This window comes from Syngnathoides biaculeatus, chromosome 7, assembly GCF_019802595.1.
Source record: "Syngnathoides biaculeatus isolate LvHL_M chromosome 7, ASM1980259v1, whole genome shotgun sequence".
NCBI classification, from domain to species: Eukaryota; Metazoa; Chordata; class Actinopteri; order Syngnathiformes; family Syngnathidae; genus Syngnathoides; species Syngnathoides biaculeatus.
The window spans coordinates 12976443-12993512 of NC_084646.1; the positions used below are offsets into that span (position 1 = coordinate 12976443).

The window sequence follows — 17070 nt, forward strand, 5'->3', positions numbered from 1 at the left end:
CGTGTGATTATGTTTTAACATTTTATACGTGGTTGATACCGCGTTACACTCAAGGCTACAGCCTCGCTCTTCTCTCCATTTTTTTTTTTTTTTCTCTCCAGCACAACCCAAACATGCGTTCTCGCTCTGAGACATGCTGACATCCCCCCCGGGGTGTATCGATTCTCCGGCACTCTCATTTGGGAGAAACACAATTTATGAGACCTGCCAGCACCCAGGTTTATTTACTTATTTACCTAGCGCCTGCTCTGGGGCTTATCTGATCAGCCCAAATCCGAGTGGGACCATTATTTAAGGGTGAGAGTACACGTGACCTTCATTCATCAGGTAAATTGACACTCACCAGAGGGCCCAATTTTATTTATGTTTTTTGTGGTTTTGTTTGTATCGTCTGGAACAAACTATCATCCAGCTACCACACAGGAATTCATTTGTGCTTTACCCCCTGCTGCAAAGGAGATAACCTTTAAATTACCCGCTGACATAATTTTATCTCTTAAGTGACAATCGAGCATTCCAGATCCATCTTCCCATTATAAAATGAGCGCTTTTATTCCCATGACGCTGCGACCGGAAATGGGGGGGGGGAGACAAAGTAGACAGGGCAACGTTCTGCCGTCAGAGGTTGTCTCGCAGCTGTAACTGAAGCAGGACCACATGCAAAACCCCTTTTAGACCCACCGCACGCATATACAGTGAAGAAAATAAGTATTTGAACACCTGTCCATCAGCTCGAATTCTGACCATCAAAGACCTGTTAGTCTGCCTTTAAAAGTCCACCTCCACTCCATGTACAATCCTGAATCAGATGCACCTGTGAGGTCATTCGCTGCATAAAGACACCTGTCCATCCCATACAATCAGTAAGACTCAAACTTGTAACATGGCCAAGACCAAAGAGCTGTCCAAACACACCAGAGACAAAATTGGACAACTCCACACGGCTGGAAAGTGCTATGGAGAAATTGCCAAGCAGCGTGGTGAAAAAAGGTCCACTGTTGGAGCAATCATTAGAAAATGGAAGAAGCTAAACATGACGGTCAATCTCAATCGGAGTGGAGCCCCATGCAAGGTATCACCTCGTGGGGTCTCAATGATCCTTAGAAAGGTGAGGAATCAGCCCAGGACTACACGACAGGACTTTGTCAATGACCTGAAAAGAACTTGGCCTACCATTTCCAAGGTGACTCTTGGTGATACACTAAGACGTCATGGTTTGAAATCATGCATGGCACCGAAGGTTCCCCTGCCTAAACCAGCACATGTCAAGGCCTGTCATAAGTTTGCTAATGACCATTTGGATGATACAGAGGAGTCATGGGAGAATGTTTTGTGGTCAGATGAGACCAAAATTGAACTTTTTGGTCATAATTCCACTAACCTGGTTTGGAGGAAGACAAATGATGAGCTCCATCCCAAGAACACCATCCCTACTGTGAAGCATGGGGGTGGTAGCATCACGCTTTGGGGGTGTTTTTCTGCACATGGGACAGGACGACTGCACTGTATTAAGGAGACGATGACCACGGCCAATTATTGTGAGATTTTGGGGAACAACCTCTTTCCCTCAGTCAGAGCATTGAAGATGGGTCGCGGCTGGGTCTTTCAACATGACAATGACTGGAGAAACGCAGCCAGAAAAAGCAAGAAGTGGCTCCGTTAGAAAGTCATATCAAAGTTCTGGCGTGGCCTAGCCAGTCTCCAGACCTAAACCCAATAGAGAATCTTTGGAGGGAGCTGAAACTCCGTGTTTCTCAGCAACAGCCCAGAAACCTGTCTGATATAGAGAAGATCTTTGTGGAAGAGTGGTTTTCTCAGTGTGTTCAAATACTTATTGGCAGCTGTATCACACAAATAAATCATTCAAAAATCCTTGTGACTTCTGTATTTTTCTTTTTTGAATATCTCTTTCACAATGGACATGCACCTACGATGAAAATTTCAGACCCCTCCATGATGTCTATGTGGGAGAACTTGCAATATAGCAAGGTGTTCAAATACTTTTCTAAACTGTACCAGCATACTGTATTTCCCACGACTACTCACGACTTAAAAATCTTGTACATTTATTACGTGTATGCGTGTTCAGAAGCTGTTCTGCAGAACTAGTTTCAATCAGCTCTGATTCGTCACACATGATGAGATGCTTATCATGGTCAAATCTCATCGGACCCCGCTTGTAACTTGTTGTGCTCATGTTTCCTGAACTATATTCTCTTGATTAAATTTACAGACGAATGAGAACATCCGCTTCATGGCTGTGATCATAGCGCTTCGTTAAATGATTTCGCAGGACATGAAAGATGGAAGCCTTGGCGGAGGTCTTGACTGCTACATCTGACATTTCTTTTTTTATTAATGTATAAAGTTTTGTTTGTTTTAACCAAAATGAGACAAATACTGCAGCACGGTGGTTCAGCTGGTAAAGTGTTGGCCTCAAAGTCCCGGATTCAATCCCGGACCCGCCTGTGTGGAGTTTGCATGTTCTCCCCATGCCTGCGTGGCTTTTCTCCGGGCACTCCGGTTTCCTCCCACATCCCAAAAACATGCAACATTAATCGGACACTCTAAATTGCCCATAGGTGTGATTGTGAGTGCAGCTGTTTGTCTCTACGTGCCCTGCGATTGGCTGGCAACCAGTTCAGGGTGTACCCCGCCTCCTGCCCGTTGACAGCTGGGACAGGCTCCAGCAGTCCCCGCAACCCCCGTGAGGATAAGTGGCAAAGAAAATGGATGGATGGATAGACAAATACTGTATACATGAATCTTTGACCAAGATCATTAGAAAAGTCTTGGATTTTTTTTTTACGTCCTCCAAGCACAAAAACAGTTAAAATATAAATGGATATATATTTTCATCATTAGTGCCAGTTATTAAGATTACACAAAAACTACAGAAACAAAAATACAACAAATCCTTTTACAGCATGGTGAAAACTCATTCAATGTTGGTGCCGATCTAAAAAAAAACAAACAAAAAATACTTTCACCTTTGGTACTTCCTCCAAGCAATTTCATTTTGGTAGAAATGGAGATTAAAAATGAGGATTGGAGGATTTTGGATTGATATTTGATGTCTTGTTCTTGCCACTGGTCAAACAGAAGTCAGATTATTTTTCTTGTATTATATACTGCTCTGGAATGTTAATAAATAAATAAATAAAAAACATCCCAGACACAAAAACATGAAAGAATGTTAGAGGCCACTTTTTTGTTGTTGTTGTTCCCGATTAAACCTTGGTGGACTCTTTGCGCTTCGCTGAGTGCTTTCTAGTTTTCTAGTGTTTGAATTGCCACTGAGAACCAATCAGCCTTGCTGCTAAAGGGACCAAATTGCTCTTTGCCCTCTGCTGCAAAAAGTTTACAGCTATTCAATAACGCCTTGGCATCATTGCATCTGTCTTGTCGCTGAAGTATGCGTTAATGAGTTCTTGGTTTTAAAGACAATATTATTTCAAGGGCGCCAAAAGCCCCCCCGGCGAAGCGCGGACGAATACGCTCGCCAAATCAAGATTAAAGTGTGGTCGTTTACATCTCAGAGCGAGACACAGTTGCCTTACATGTATGTGTGTGTGATAAGAGAGGCCTTAGTCGAGTGTGAAGCAGACGTTGCAAAGTGTCAACCCTTACAAACGCCCCCCCACCCTCTCCCCGGCTACCACTAGGGCCCCCCCCCCCTTCCCCCGCCCCTTCCTCCTGCTCCTCCTGCTGCTTGCCAGCCCCGGAGGAAGGAAGAAAGACAGAGGCCAGACAACATCAGGCTGCACTTTGATCATCTCTCAGTAATTGACAGAGCTCCAATCTCTGATGCTTCTAGTGCGACACACACACACAGACACACGCACACGCGCACACACACACACACAGCCTCATTTACTTAAAAACACAATAAAGACAATAAATATAATGCTAAGAAATCTACACTTTGTATCATTTCAGTGCACATTAAGCTGCTCCTTCCAGTGTGTTTGGCTAGCTGGAGGTAGTACAACATATTGTAGGTTACATGCATGAAAATAGTCTGAGCTTCTCAGTAAGTCACAGCAATATTAGTCATTTTTCACAGAGGATAAATCATATATGCCTCTGATTATGGTTTTATCTGTCTACATGTGTTTCTACCCCGTTTGTGTTCAAATAACCATTGCTTGCAGGGTCTAACCACCATCACTATTTGTTAGCTCATCTATGGCAGTTCCCATTAAATGGTAGTATTTTGATCGTGGACTTTAGGATATGTCCATCCATTCAATTTTTGTAACCGCTTATCTTCACAAGGGTCACGGTGATTGCTGGAGCCTATTCCAGTTGTCAACAGGCAGGAGGCAGGGTACACAGTGAACTGGTTGCCAGCCAATCGCAGGGCACATAGAGACAAACAGCCGCACTCTCAATCACACCGAGGGGCAGTTGAGAGTGTCCAATTAATGTTGCATGTTTTTGAGACGTGGGAGGAAACCGGAGTGCCCGGAGGAAACCCACGCAGGCACGGGGAGAACATGCAAACTCCACACAGGCTGGTCTGGGATTGAACCCGGAACGTTAGAACTGTGAGGCCAACGCTTTCCACCTGACCCACCATGCTGGCAAGGATATGTGGTTGTTTTGATTACACAAAGTGTAATTGTTTTCGTTTTAATTTGAAATTCCACACCGAGTGATATTTAAAAGGTTGAATCCTCTTGATTGGAAGAATTTTTAACTCGCTGCAAAATGGCTGCTTGTTGGGAAGTGAGTTAAAGCAATCAAGGTACCACTATAATTATATTTTGGCATTGAAAATTTTATTTGGTTTGAAGATCCTTGTGAGGATAAGCAGCTTGGGAATGGATGGATGGATGAAAAACCTTTACATCAGGGGTGCCCAGACTTTTGTTTTAGCCACAAGATCTACTTTTCAAGCAGCCAGCCTCTCGCAATCGACCGCATTGAGCACCCCTGCTCTACATAGCGGCATATTAACCATGAGAAAAATGTTCAAAAATGATTTGGGTAATTACCAGCGCTGTTCATTTAGGGCAGCTGTGGCATAAACCCTCCACTGGGTGTAGACTACACGTGTTAAGCAGTACATCCACTACAACTGTCCAATCCGTTCCACAATGGGACGTTTAACCTGGTGGCTGACGCGGTCATTTATCATGCCCGGCTGTCAGGATGAGTCAGTCTGCCATGTGTTAAGTGGTTCAAAACATTGAGTCATTAGCGTTGACATACCGGGCTGGGATGTATGACAGGTTAATAGCGCCGCACTCCAACAATAAGAACCATTAGCCTCCGAGATTAGAAGAGAGACTGAATGGATTACATGACTGACTGTAAGTATCAAAAACAGCCTTCCTTTTAATGTTTTATGTTGTGAGTCTCGCAGCACGAGAGGCTAGCACATCTGACAGGGGGTTCAAATCCCAGTCCTGCCTGTGTGGAGTTTGCACGTTCTCCCTGTCCTTGCGTGGGTTTTCTCCCAGGACCTTGATTTCCTCCCACATCCCAAAAACGGCCCTCATTGCGCAGCAGGGTGAAATATTAGAAATGCACATTTGCAGACCATCTACCAGTCATAAAGCGTGGCTAATTTGGTTCCAATTAAGCAGCTAAATCACTTTATTACTCTATACTCAAGGCTGGAGTGCCTTAATGTGTCTTTCCATGATGGTAGATGGCGGTGTCAATGAGTAAAGCGCTCGCGCGGCAGGCTGTAATTTTCCCCCGGTCAAGCCTCGGGCTTGCAGGTACTTATCGCTTTCATCACGTTAACTCAAAAGTTTGTCAGGCTCCGCTCACTCCTCCGCCTTTGTTGCATCTACTTTCGGATTTCACTTGGTTAATTCCAAAGCGTTTGGTGCAAGAAAAATAATCTTTCTGACTTTGGAAGGATACAAAGCAATTGTCCGGAATATATCGTGGAAATAAATGTAAATTTTCCACGTTCTTGCGTCACCTTTCAGCGGGGGCATCAAAAGGTGGAATTGAATCCTCCCCGGGGTCCTGAGGTTCGTGGTTTCAATCTCGGCTCCTGTAAGGGGCTTGCATGTTCCTCCCACGTGCTATAGAAAATGGTGAACCGATAAAATCAACTAAAACGACTACATCACTGGAAGACACCAAATCCTCTTTTCCATCGCCAAGTAGTGTTTTAAAGGGGAAATCCGGTGCTTTGGGTGAACAGTGTATCCAATAGGTCATGTAATATGTACCCTATTTTGACAATGTGACGCTAAATCCTCTCTCATTTAATAGTGTTTTGAGAAGATTTTTGTCAACAATTACGAATTTTCAGGGGATGGTTCTTCGGACGGGAATGACGCGAAGTCTGACGAGCGAGCTACGGCGGCGCGCCTCGAGCCGAGCTTTCATGTGGCGGAGGCCTTTAGCCGAGCTTCGGTGGTGGTTAGCGGCCGCCGCCGGAGCTCGCTCGTCAGACTCCGCGCCATTCCCGTCCGTAGAACCATCCGCGGCTGCCGGCCTGGAGCTCCCGGGGGCCTTTGTTTACGCACTTATGTCGCGCATAGGCCTCCAAGAAGTCAGACTCCGCGTCATTCTGCCTGAAGAACCAGCCGAATATTCAACATTAATTACAACCGCAGGTTCAAATCTGTATAGAAGTATTTCCCTGTCCTCCCGATCAACCGATTCTGCTATTTCTTCATCAAATGAGGATAAATCAGAGAAATCAACATTGGGCATAAATGGTGCCCCATGTAATCCAGCGTTTGTAACGGTACAGTACACGTCACATACACCCATGTAGATCATGTGACTCGCGTAAATGGCAGCGCCCATGAAAATTCGTAACTGTTGACAAAAATCTTCTCAAAACACTATTAAATGAGAGAGGATTTAACACCACATTGTCAAAATAGGGTACATATTACATGACCTATGGAATACATTGTTCATGCGAAGCACTGCATTTCCCCTTTAAAGCCCCAGCATTGCTTATAATGTACTAAGCACCCCAAACCTTTTCTATGTCCCAGTCAGTTCCATTTTGTCTCAAGCTTGCGCAGTACATGCAGAAACTGGAAGCGGCAATGGCGCCGCTGCGCTGAAAGAAGGTTCCCCCGTTAATGAACGAGCCGATCTCATCGTTACATACGGCATCTATAATTAATGACGATCAACATGAAAGCGCGGGGCTGCTCCCACGCCGTGAGTCACCGACGCACGAGCAGGCCGGGAGACACAAGCGAGTCGCGAGTGTGGCACTTTTCCCCAATCAGCTCCACTGACTGACATCCATCCATCTTCTTAGAAGGAAGACGAGTCAGCCAGGACTATTTAAATTCTTGAAAGTGTTTGTGCAAAGAGGGAATGCAAAAACTTGGCAAGACGTGAGAATGGCGTACACAGTTCCAACGTGAATCAAAGAACAAACTACATTTCTCATCCATCAATTTTCAATAGCGCTTGTACTTATTAGGGTCATATACGAGTGTTGTTGCTGGTCACCAGTCGTTGCGTGGCAAGTATTTATACTCACTTTCACAACAATGCCACAAATGGCAGCGATGCACTACTTTTGTCTAAATGAAACTCCTCAACTCATTTCATCCTACTGTAGTTCAAGATGGCACCAAATACTGATTGCTCTGTTGAATCCAGGTCCTCAGAACTGTAAGGCCAACGCTTTATCAGCTGATCCACCGTGACGCCCATCCCAAAACCATGCAACATTAATTGGACACTCTAAATTGCCCCTAGGTGTGATTGTGAGTGCGACTGTTGTCGGTCTCCATGTGCCCTATGATTGGCTGGCAACCAGTTCAGGGTGTACCCTGCCTCTTGCCCGTTGACAGCAGGGATAGGGTCCAACACTCCTCGCGACCCTTGTCAGGATAAGCGGCAAAGAAAATGGATGGGTGGATGAATGAACAAGTCATGCATATGTAAGGGGGAGAACTGTAAATTAGTACAGGCAACTATCTCTTAGCAAGTTTTTGCTATTTCTGGCAGGTCTCGGTCCATAAACACTCACGCTGGATGGGAAGGGTTCTCTGTATTTGAATCCGAATTCGAAAATGTAACCGGCCCTTCTTCGATAATAATCTCTATTCAAGTTAGTGTCCGTAAGAATTCATGTTTCATGTCAAAAACCAATAGAATCCTCCCAAATAAAGATAGAGGCAGCCGGCACAAATGATGAGAAGAGGTTCATTTTCAAGGCGGAGGAATTGCTCTGCAGCCGCACGAAGCACGGATGAGTTTTGTCTAATGGGCTAATACATCTCCTTTAAAGGGCTGAGTGAGGCGGTATAGAGTATGCCCCCCCCCACACACACACACACACACACACAACCGAGGCATGCGGGGTGACCTTCTGAAAGGTGCCAAAGAAAAGGAAACCGATCATTTATCCAGCCATCAGCGCAAAGAGCAGATGTGGGCAGGCGGCAAGGTGGGCTGGCAGAAGGCCTCCGACATCAGGCTGCGGGCTTCACGCTCGGACGTGGCGGTATCAACATAAAGTTCACATCTGAATCCATTTTTCCTAAGTGGGCAGTGGAGTGGGGGGAGAAGCTAAGAATAGAAACCATTCAATACAAAAAAAAAAAGCGACACGGCATTCATTTGTGCCTGGCAATTTGGACACGTTTAAAGCAGCCCCTCTCAAACTGGGGTGCACGAGCGATAGCTTGGAGGTATGAAAAATAACTGGCAATACATCAGGTACTACATTTTAAAGAGTGCATACCCACATATTAAGACAGGCCCGCCGTTAAAATACACAGTGATGAGGTCATTACTCCTCCCCAAGTAAATCCTTAGATTCGATAGCAACGTATCACATTAATGTGACACTGAATGATTTTTTATGTATTTTTTTTTTAAATAGAGAGGTTCTTTTCCAGAATAAAAACGTTCCTTTTTCTCTTAATGAATAACATGACTGCAAAAAGATGGATAAAAAAATCCATCTCTCCTGGAAACTAAACACTAATGTAATGCAGTACTAGTAATAATGTAGTCTCGAAATTTCCCATTGAAGACCTAAAATTTTCCATGTGCGAATTTAGTGCCTGTGCGAATTCAAGTTTCAAAACCAAAATAAAGTAAAACTACTCACCATTTGCTGTCATGAGCCCGGCTGTACCACAGCCAAGAGGGGCGTGGCCACTGCCCTGCCTAGTCACAGAAATTTAAGTCTTCCTCAAAGTCCGAAAAAATATGCGGTGGTGAGTGGGTCGTGATCAGGACGTAATCATGACATGTGGGCGGTGTGTGTGACAAGGAAGGAGGGGACGACATCACGGAGCCCACCCGAATAGGATATGCTTGGTCCTCAGGCAGGCGGTGTGCCTGGCGCCGTCCCTGACGATGCCGCGTCTTTCCTGCTGAGTCCTATAGTGGCCAATTCGTTCTGTCACAAACCTCCGGTGCAGGGCTGGACCCAAATGCAGGACTCCGTGAAAAGGTCATGGTGTTAGGTGTAGTTTTATTCAAAGCTGAGGTCATACAGTAAGCAGTCCGAGAAGGCAGAGGTACAAAAACGCTAGGCTAGGCAGGATCCAAAAGACATGCAGCGACGTCTGATGACTGGGAGACAAACTATGAACTCGGACTTGACTATGAAACATAAACTAAGACAGGACTAAATTAGGTTGGCACAGAAACACTGTGACGAGGATAGCTCAACACTAAACTTTTTTTAGAGATTCCTACTGTCAGCGAATGCAACTCACTAACTCAGGGCACAACGAACTGGCGAATGCCAGTGACCAAAATTCCAACTTAAATACACCGTTTAATTACAGTCACAATGTGAAACAGCCGTGAGCAGTGACAGGTGTCACCGGCCAGAGCGGTAGCCACACCCTTCTTGGCTGTGGTCAAGCCTGGCTCACGACAATTTACAAACACCTTCACGTTCTGAACCATACTGTCCCCGACAGGCGTTTTATAGATATTGCCCGAATTAATGTAACCTTGCGTGTCTGTCGGAAAACACAAAAAAAAAAGCCAAAGAATAATTGAAAACTTGCTAGATTTGTCGTCTCATCATCACGTGATAATTTTTTATGTATATCGACGGCCCGACACTGCATCTGTCAACGCAAAAATTCTGCAGCGAACAATTTTTTGAAGCCAACTTAGCCAAGTTATTTTTTTTTCCCCCCAAGGCATCTGCGTACAAGGGGTATAACATACCGTCAAATTTGATGATAATAGTTATCAGAGGGCGTAGGTAGAGCAGAAAATGGATGGGCCATCAGATGAACTTCTGAGGAACGCCGCCGGAAATGGGGATAGACTTGGACATGTGGCCAACAACCACAGAAAAAGATCTATATGAGTGATCGGTTCATCATCACATTTTTCCTCTTTTCCATCAGCAGGACCCTTCACAAGAAAACCAAACTTGATGACTAAACACGGTTCCCCAGCCCGTAAATGGGGTGCGATGAATTTCAGTCTATAAATGATCCACTGAGAATCTCCACTAGCCACTTTAAATCCACTGTCAGCGGCACTGCCACTACCTCAGCATTATAACCGCGCGGAAAGCTTTAAATCTATACCTTCTAAAGCGGTGGACTAAAAGCTACGTGGTTAGGAGATCTCCACTACTCTAATAAACCACCGGGGAGCTTTTAAAAACCAGAGTGAAGTGCAGTACAGTGTGAAGCATCCCTTTCCCCACCTCCACTGGGAGCACTTGAAGCACTCGTGGCTTGAGCGCTAACGTACAGTAACTAGAGTTCTCTCGTATTTGTTGTTGGTTTTGGGTATTTTTTTCAGCTTTGTAGGTTTTCACCTTATGAAGTACGGTACTTGTCTTTGTTTATAGATGGAACATACTGTATCTGTGAACTCCAACATATCAAACACGACAGGCGTGCTAGCGTAGCGCAGCAAGGAGTCAACCCCACTCAACACGTTCACAATCTATAATTGTACCAACATGGTTGTCTATAATTTGTGTCTTTTCAAAAAAAAAAAGTGCATAACTTTTATAATATGAAGTCGAGTTTGATCAGCTATCAGTGAGCTAAACTGTGACGCTAACCTGGCTAGTAGTTTAGCTAATCTTACAGATGAAGGTAAACATCATAGATGTGTCACTTATTGTTGAACTGGAAAACGTGAATGTTGCCATGCGCTACTGTGATCCCCATGGCAAATTTCAACAACAATTTTAGTAATTCAAAAAGTAGCACCTTAAAAATAAGCGTACAAGGATGAATCCTTGACTTCCTTGGGGGAGGTAACTACACAGCGCAACTAGCTCCAACACGGTTTTCGCTGAGCGTGGAGCGTTTACGTGAAACAGGAAAAACAAGAGGTAGCCGATTTTTGGGGCGTCTTGCTCCAATTCTCTCCACTCTGTCAAAATGATGAAGGTCACGCTAAGATGTGGCCCAATTAGGACGGGCCTCAAATGCTAAGCCTCCAGCCTCGTCTTTCCCCTTGTTGCACCTGCGTTTGTGTACGTGAGGTATGAAGGATCGCTTTTGTGTGCTTCGTACAAGACAGTGTCCAGGAAGCGGGCACGTGGGGTGAGAGACGGATGTCCAGGCCCTACGGTCACAGCGGAGTTCATCACTAAAATGGAGACCCCATTTCATTGAGCTGTTTTTGGTGGTCTTTTTTATATGTATTTTAAGTCGTGTCTTAAAAAAATATGACGTATGTTGAAGTGATCCAGAGAAACAAGCTTTATGTCGGGAAAGAGATAACCTTGGCCTGGATTGTTAGTGGAAGATACGAGTCTTGGCTGAATGTGCAAGTCATTTCCAGAATTCTGGTTTCTTCCAGGTGGCACAAAAGCGTTGGCCTCACAGATCTGAGGTCCTGGGTTCAACCACCTGTGTGGATTTTGCATGTTCTGCCCATGCAACATTAATTGGACACTCTAAATTGCCCCTAGGTGTGATTGTGAGTGCGGCTGTTGGTCTCGATGAGCCCTGTGATTGGCTGGCAACCAGTTTAGGGGGTACCCTGCCTCCTGCCTGTTGACAGCTAGGATAGGCTCAAGCACTTCCCGCGACCCTTGTGAGGATAAGAGTGGCCAAGATAATGGATGGATGGATGGATGGATGGTTTCTTCCAAAATTTTATAATTTCAACATGACATATATTTTGCTGCATTCAGCAAGAATATAAATGTTCTTAGGTTGTTTTGGGGGGATTTATGTTTGCTTTTCTTCTCTCCTCAAAAAAAACATTTTATGATTTTCTGATTGGCAGATTTGACCTTAACAAATAGCATTCAGCAAGAATTTTTTTTTTTTGATTGATTTAGGTTATGTTTAAATTTAAAGTTTCAAACTATTAACTTGGGTAATTGTAAACAGTTTTAAGAGAAACATGAGTTGTGTTTTTTTTTTTTTTTTTGCTTTTCCATTGTACATTGTATTTTAAATGCAAAATTAGATGGAAAAATAAAATCTGTAAACAGTTTTAAGAGGGACATCAATTATGTTGTCTTGTTTTTTTTTTTGCTTTTCCACTCCCTGAGAAGGGTTGCGTCAGGAAGGGCATCCGGCGTAAAAATTGTGCCAAACATATATGTGCGTTCATCTGAGATGACACGCTGTGGCGACCCCGAAAGGGACAAGCCGAAAGAAATTTACTTTTTTATTGTACACTGTATGCTAAATGCAAAATTAGGGGAGATCTGTTGACTCATCTGGGAAACTTTTGCGGCCATCTTTTGTTTCTGGGGGTGCAGCTGACACTTGCAACATTTGCTACAATTCATTTACGAGTGGTAATACCATTTACCATATGCGTCACATCCAAACTCAATTATTTGCAGCAGACAGCCACCCCACACTGAGTTTTGTTCCTTGTTTCTACCTTCGAGACTTTCTTTTTTGGCCAGTGTCACCTCGTGTTTGCTCAGGCCTGCTCCATAACTGAAGTTCCTTGGGATAATTTTCTGTTGTCAACTGCGGCTAAATGAATAAAAATGGAATAATTTTTTTATATCACCATAATAATAACTGGCATTGCTAGCCTATTTCATGTAAGAATGAAGAGAGTTTGTACAAGCCAAAAAGAATGCAGCGTACAAGGTCTTACGTCAAACGCAGCCGCTGGCTCGCTGTTTATTTGCCGCTCGCCACTGTTTTATTATTTATTTTTGGGGTGTGAGGTGTTTATTTTACCAATCAAGTGTGAAATCACGTTACCGAGTAAATCTTCTGCGCGCTGGCCATTTTCGCAAATGCATCAGCGAGCCAGCTGTTAGGAGCTTTGATGTGCCCGCTGCGTGCGCCACATCAAGGATCTGCACACTAATTCACAAATGTAATTGGGTGGCTCGGTGATGAAACGCTGCCTCCGCGAGGGGGAAATCAATGCTTTTATTGTCTTTGTATGCGCTCACTTTTCAGGCTCAACGAAATGCCAGCCCACAGCTCCACCCCGAGGCTCCAAGGCAACAAAAGCCGTCGCGTGTAGCTCAAGCGACGCATTAGATCGGCTCATAAAAATCGGCCAATTTCAGCAAGACCGTAATTTGTGATTCTTGAACTACCGTAATTCTCGGCCTACAGAGCGCACCGGGTTACAAGCCTCACTGAGTACATTTGTAAAGGAAATACCATTTGGTACATACATACACCACAGCTGTATAAAAGGTGCAAGTGCCCACATTGAAACACTAGATATTTACAAAGAAAGACGCTACACAGAAAGAGTTTAACGCTAGTGCGGCGCTGACGCTAACAAGACCAGTTAAAATAAAACTTCCCGGGAAATATCACCGAGACAAGCCAATAACACAGCAGCAACACGCTAGCGTAGCCTTAACAGGACCGGTAAAAGTCACTTCCTTGGCGCATATATTCCACCGGTATCATTCTTATCTTTTCCGGCCAATTGCCTCCTTGCGGCCGTTAGAAAAAAATGGACAAATTTGTCGCATCACTATATAAACCGCAGGGTTGAAAGCGTGTGGAAAAAAGTCACGGCTTGTAGGGCGGAAATTACGGTATTTTGACAAAAGCAGGTCAATTTATTTCATATTTAAGACAGCTTGGAACTGTTTCACATTGTTAAATCCGAAGACTGTGTGTGTACAATCAAAATACATTTTCATTAAACTAAGAAAAACCACCATATGTTTTTTTTTTTTTTTTTTTTTAATCAACGGCCTTGTTGGGAGGATTCACTGATCATTCAACTGCACACGAGTGGATTTCGAGTAGTATCGATACTTGATATTGGCTTGGGTAGAAACGTCTGGGAATTTCCTGCGTTACAAATGTTATATGAAAAAAACAGAGAATTTACAAATTTACAAAAAAGTTGGCTCCTAATAAGGACAATATAAATGATATAAATGGGATGTTTTAGCATAGTCTTGACTTTAAAAAAAATAGATTCCATGCGAGTATAGCAGTTCAGTACATTTGCTTACGAGTACCCCAACCTATGATTTTTTACCTGTGACTGACTGGCGACCAGTTCAGGGTGTAGTCCACCTTTTGCCCGATGTTAGTTTGGATAGTCTCCAGCACTCCCGCGACCCTTGTGAGGATAAGCGGCTTGGAAGATGGATGGATGGATATGAAGCGTCGCTTGGTTGATTATTGTGCTTTGTACTGCAGCCACTGACAATGGAGGGTGATCATGTTATCACTTCCGCTTTTGATTTCAATTCAATCAAACTGAGTTCTGCTTTTTCTAGTCGTTTTTTTTTTAAACTCCGCATACTCCAAACAGGGGATTAGTTTCAACTAGTTAAAAAGGTGTGACCCTGAATCAAAACTGCCATCACAAGTTATCAAGGTAGAAGGTTTTGTCGTTTTGAAGTTGGCAACTGCATTTTACACTGTTACCGCATAATTACAGCCTAAATAAGAATCCAGTATGTCCTAATTTGTCATCGTTTTTGTAAGTAATGTTAAAAAAGTTACATTAAAAAAAAACGCCAATCCATTTACTATAATATGGCAAAACTTTTGAATGATTATTTCTTTCCATTATTTAAAAAAAAGGACTGGGTGCCCTATTCATTTGACGCCTTTTAGCAAAACCACCAACCTTGAAAAATATTTGCAATGAATCTTTTTATTTTCCTTTTGCGTGGCATGACTAGTCCATGTGCCAGACATCTTCATGGGAATGCATCGCTGCTTTTCATCATCCATTCTACCAACTCCGTGGCTAAAGGGCAACGTTGTCATTGAAATTCAACTTCAAAGTCTGTGCGACGTCCATAAGAAGGTAGCAAAGGCTACCTTAAGGTTGCTGCCACGAGCTACGGGACATCAAGATTTATGGCCCCTGCCATGTCGTATTGGATGGGTTTGATTTAGTGAGTCAGCACTTTGCTTCAGAGTTTGACGGACATGTTAATTGACTCAATGGGTGAATCCCTTCAAGTGCCTCTGTGCGCCAGTAAAGGAGATGCAAAGAAAGATTTTTTTTCTTTTTCTTTTTAATTTTAGCCGTTTTAATTCCAGGGGCATTTAAGGATGACGTATGCCATAGCTGCTAATGAAAGGCCCGTTTGTGACAGCTTTAGATTTACATTTATATAAGTTTAATACAGGGCGCCACATTGGATCAGCTGGAAAGCGTTGGCCTCCGAGTTCTGAGATCCCGGGTTCAATCCCACCCCTCCCTGTGTGGAGTTTGCATGTTCCTATCACCATCCCAAAAACATTAATTGGACACTCTAAATTGCCCCAGGAGCAACCAGTTCAGGATGTACCCTGACTACTGCCCACTGACAGCTGGGATAGGCTCCAGCACTCCCCGCGACCCCTGTGAGGATAAGCGGCTAAGAAAAACGGATTGATAAGTATAATACAACCTCTGGTACTAAACAGAAATACCGCTTTCCTTCGTCAGAAAGTCAAACAAAGTGGAAATCAATTGTAAATAAAGCAAGCAGAGTCAAAGGGATGTGAAGCTCAGCGTGAGCTGGATGAAGAGATTAGAATACATTTCAATACAAATAATAATTTTCCGAGGAATCAATTTTGACAATTATTGAAAGTATTACAAGAGGAGACATTTTACTCCCATTTGTTCAGTGTGACTAAACACACTACATGCACTCGCGGAGCTGCTGTTTGTTTGCTTCCAGTCGTTTCATTCTGAAGCGCTAAATAAAAAGTGCAGCAGGTTCCTAATAGCTATTAGATTCTTCCTATTAGCATGTCCAAATGTTCCTCTGCTGGTCACTTTTAATACTACAGTTGATTCCCTGCATATTCCAGAACACCAACATCGCAGCACGAGTATTGGACATTTTTTTTCCTCCTATATTTCAAATTTGCCAGTGGTGTCAACGTGAAGAGTCCAATTTAGAATACATTTGGGTTGGGAATCACCTCCTTACTAATTACAACCCAAACACCGCAATGACCCAGAATCTAATGCAGACTCTGGCTTTGCTTTTTTTCATCCTACCCTCTCCTTTTTTTTGACTGAATAGATGAGACAATAGCCAATGTGTGGTTTCTTTTGTGTCTCTACCAATCAAATAGTTACTCTCTCATGCACACAACAACAAATGCGCTCAGTCTCTTGGGGGTTCGCGGCACAAAAGAGGGGAAGCGCTGGCCATCTGCAACCAACACACATCCTCCGTTCTCATGAAAAATGTTGATTACTGTTTACAATGAGCGGTTGTGAGTGGGAAAAAAAATCCTCTAAGATTGAACTTAATTGTAGAATTGTATTGCCAGTCGTAGGCTGACCACCCTCATTGAATAGTACTCTGGAGGGTCTGATTGTGCCTGTCTCTCATCCCAGCGCCCCCAAAAAAGCCCCAACCATACTATAGCCGAAGACATGGCAAAATATGGTTGTTATTTTTCTGCCCATATATTTTTTCCCTTAAAAATTTAAATCTTATAATCATAATACAGGAAGGGAATATTCAACATGATCTGAATTGATAGAGATATGTAGATATTGTATTTATCTTATAATAAGAAATGCCAAAATTTAAATGGTGTTGCAAGTGTTATACACCAGTTTTTTTAGACATCAGTGTTCTTTGGGTCGGCACGGTGGGGCAGCTGGAAAGCTTTTGCCTCACAATTCTGAGGTCCCAAGTTCAATCCAGGTCCTGCCTGTGTGGAGTTTGCATGTTCTCCCCGTGCC

General features: G+C 43.6%; 1 protein-coding gene across 9 annotated transcripts in view; it reads right to left on the minus strand.

Annotated features, from left to right (window-relative positions):
- ncanb (neurocan b) overlaps positions 1-17070 on the minus strand; it is a 190551-nt gene that overhangs the window by 123297 nt on the left and 50184 nt on the right. For 2 of the 9 annotated variants that reach the window (XM_061825959.1, XM_061825954.1), the window contains one exon: positions 14395-14561. The exons of 6 other annotated variants lie outside the window; for them this stretch is intronic. The gene's annotated coding sequence lies outside the window, so the exon portion shown is untranslated. Of the gene's footprint in view, positions 1-14394; positions 14562-17070 lie in introns of those variants that run through there. One more of the 9 variants, XM_061825961.1, reaches the window with a different exon arrangement.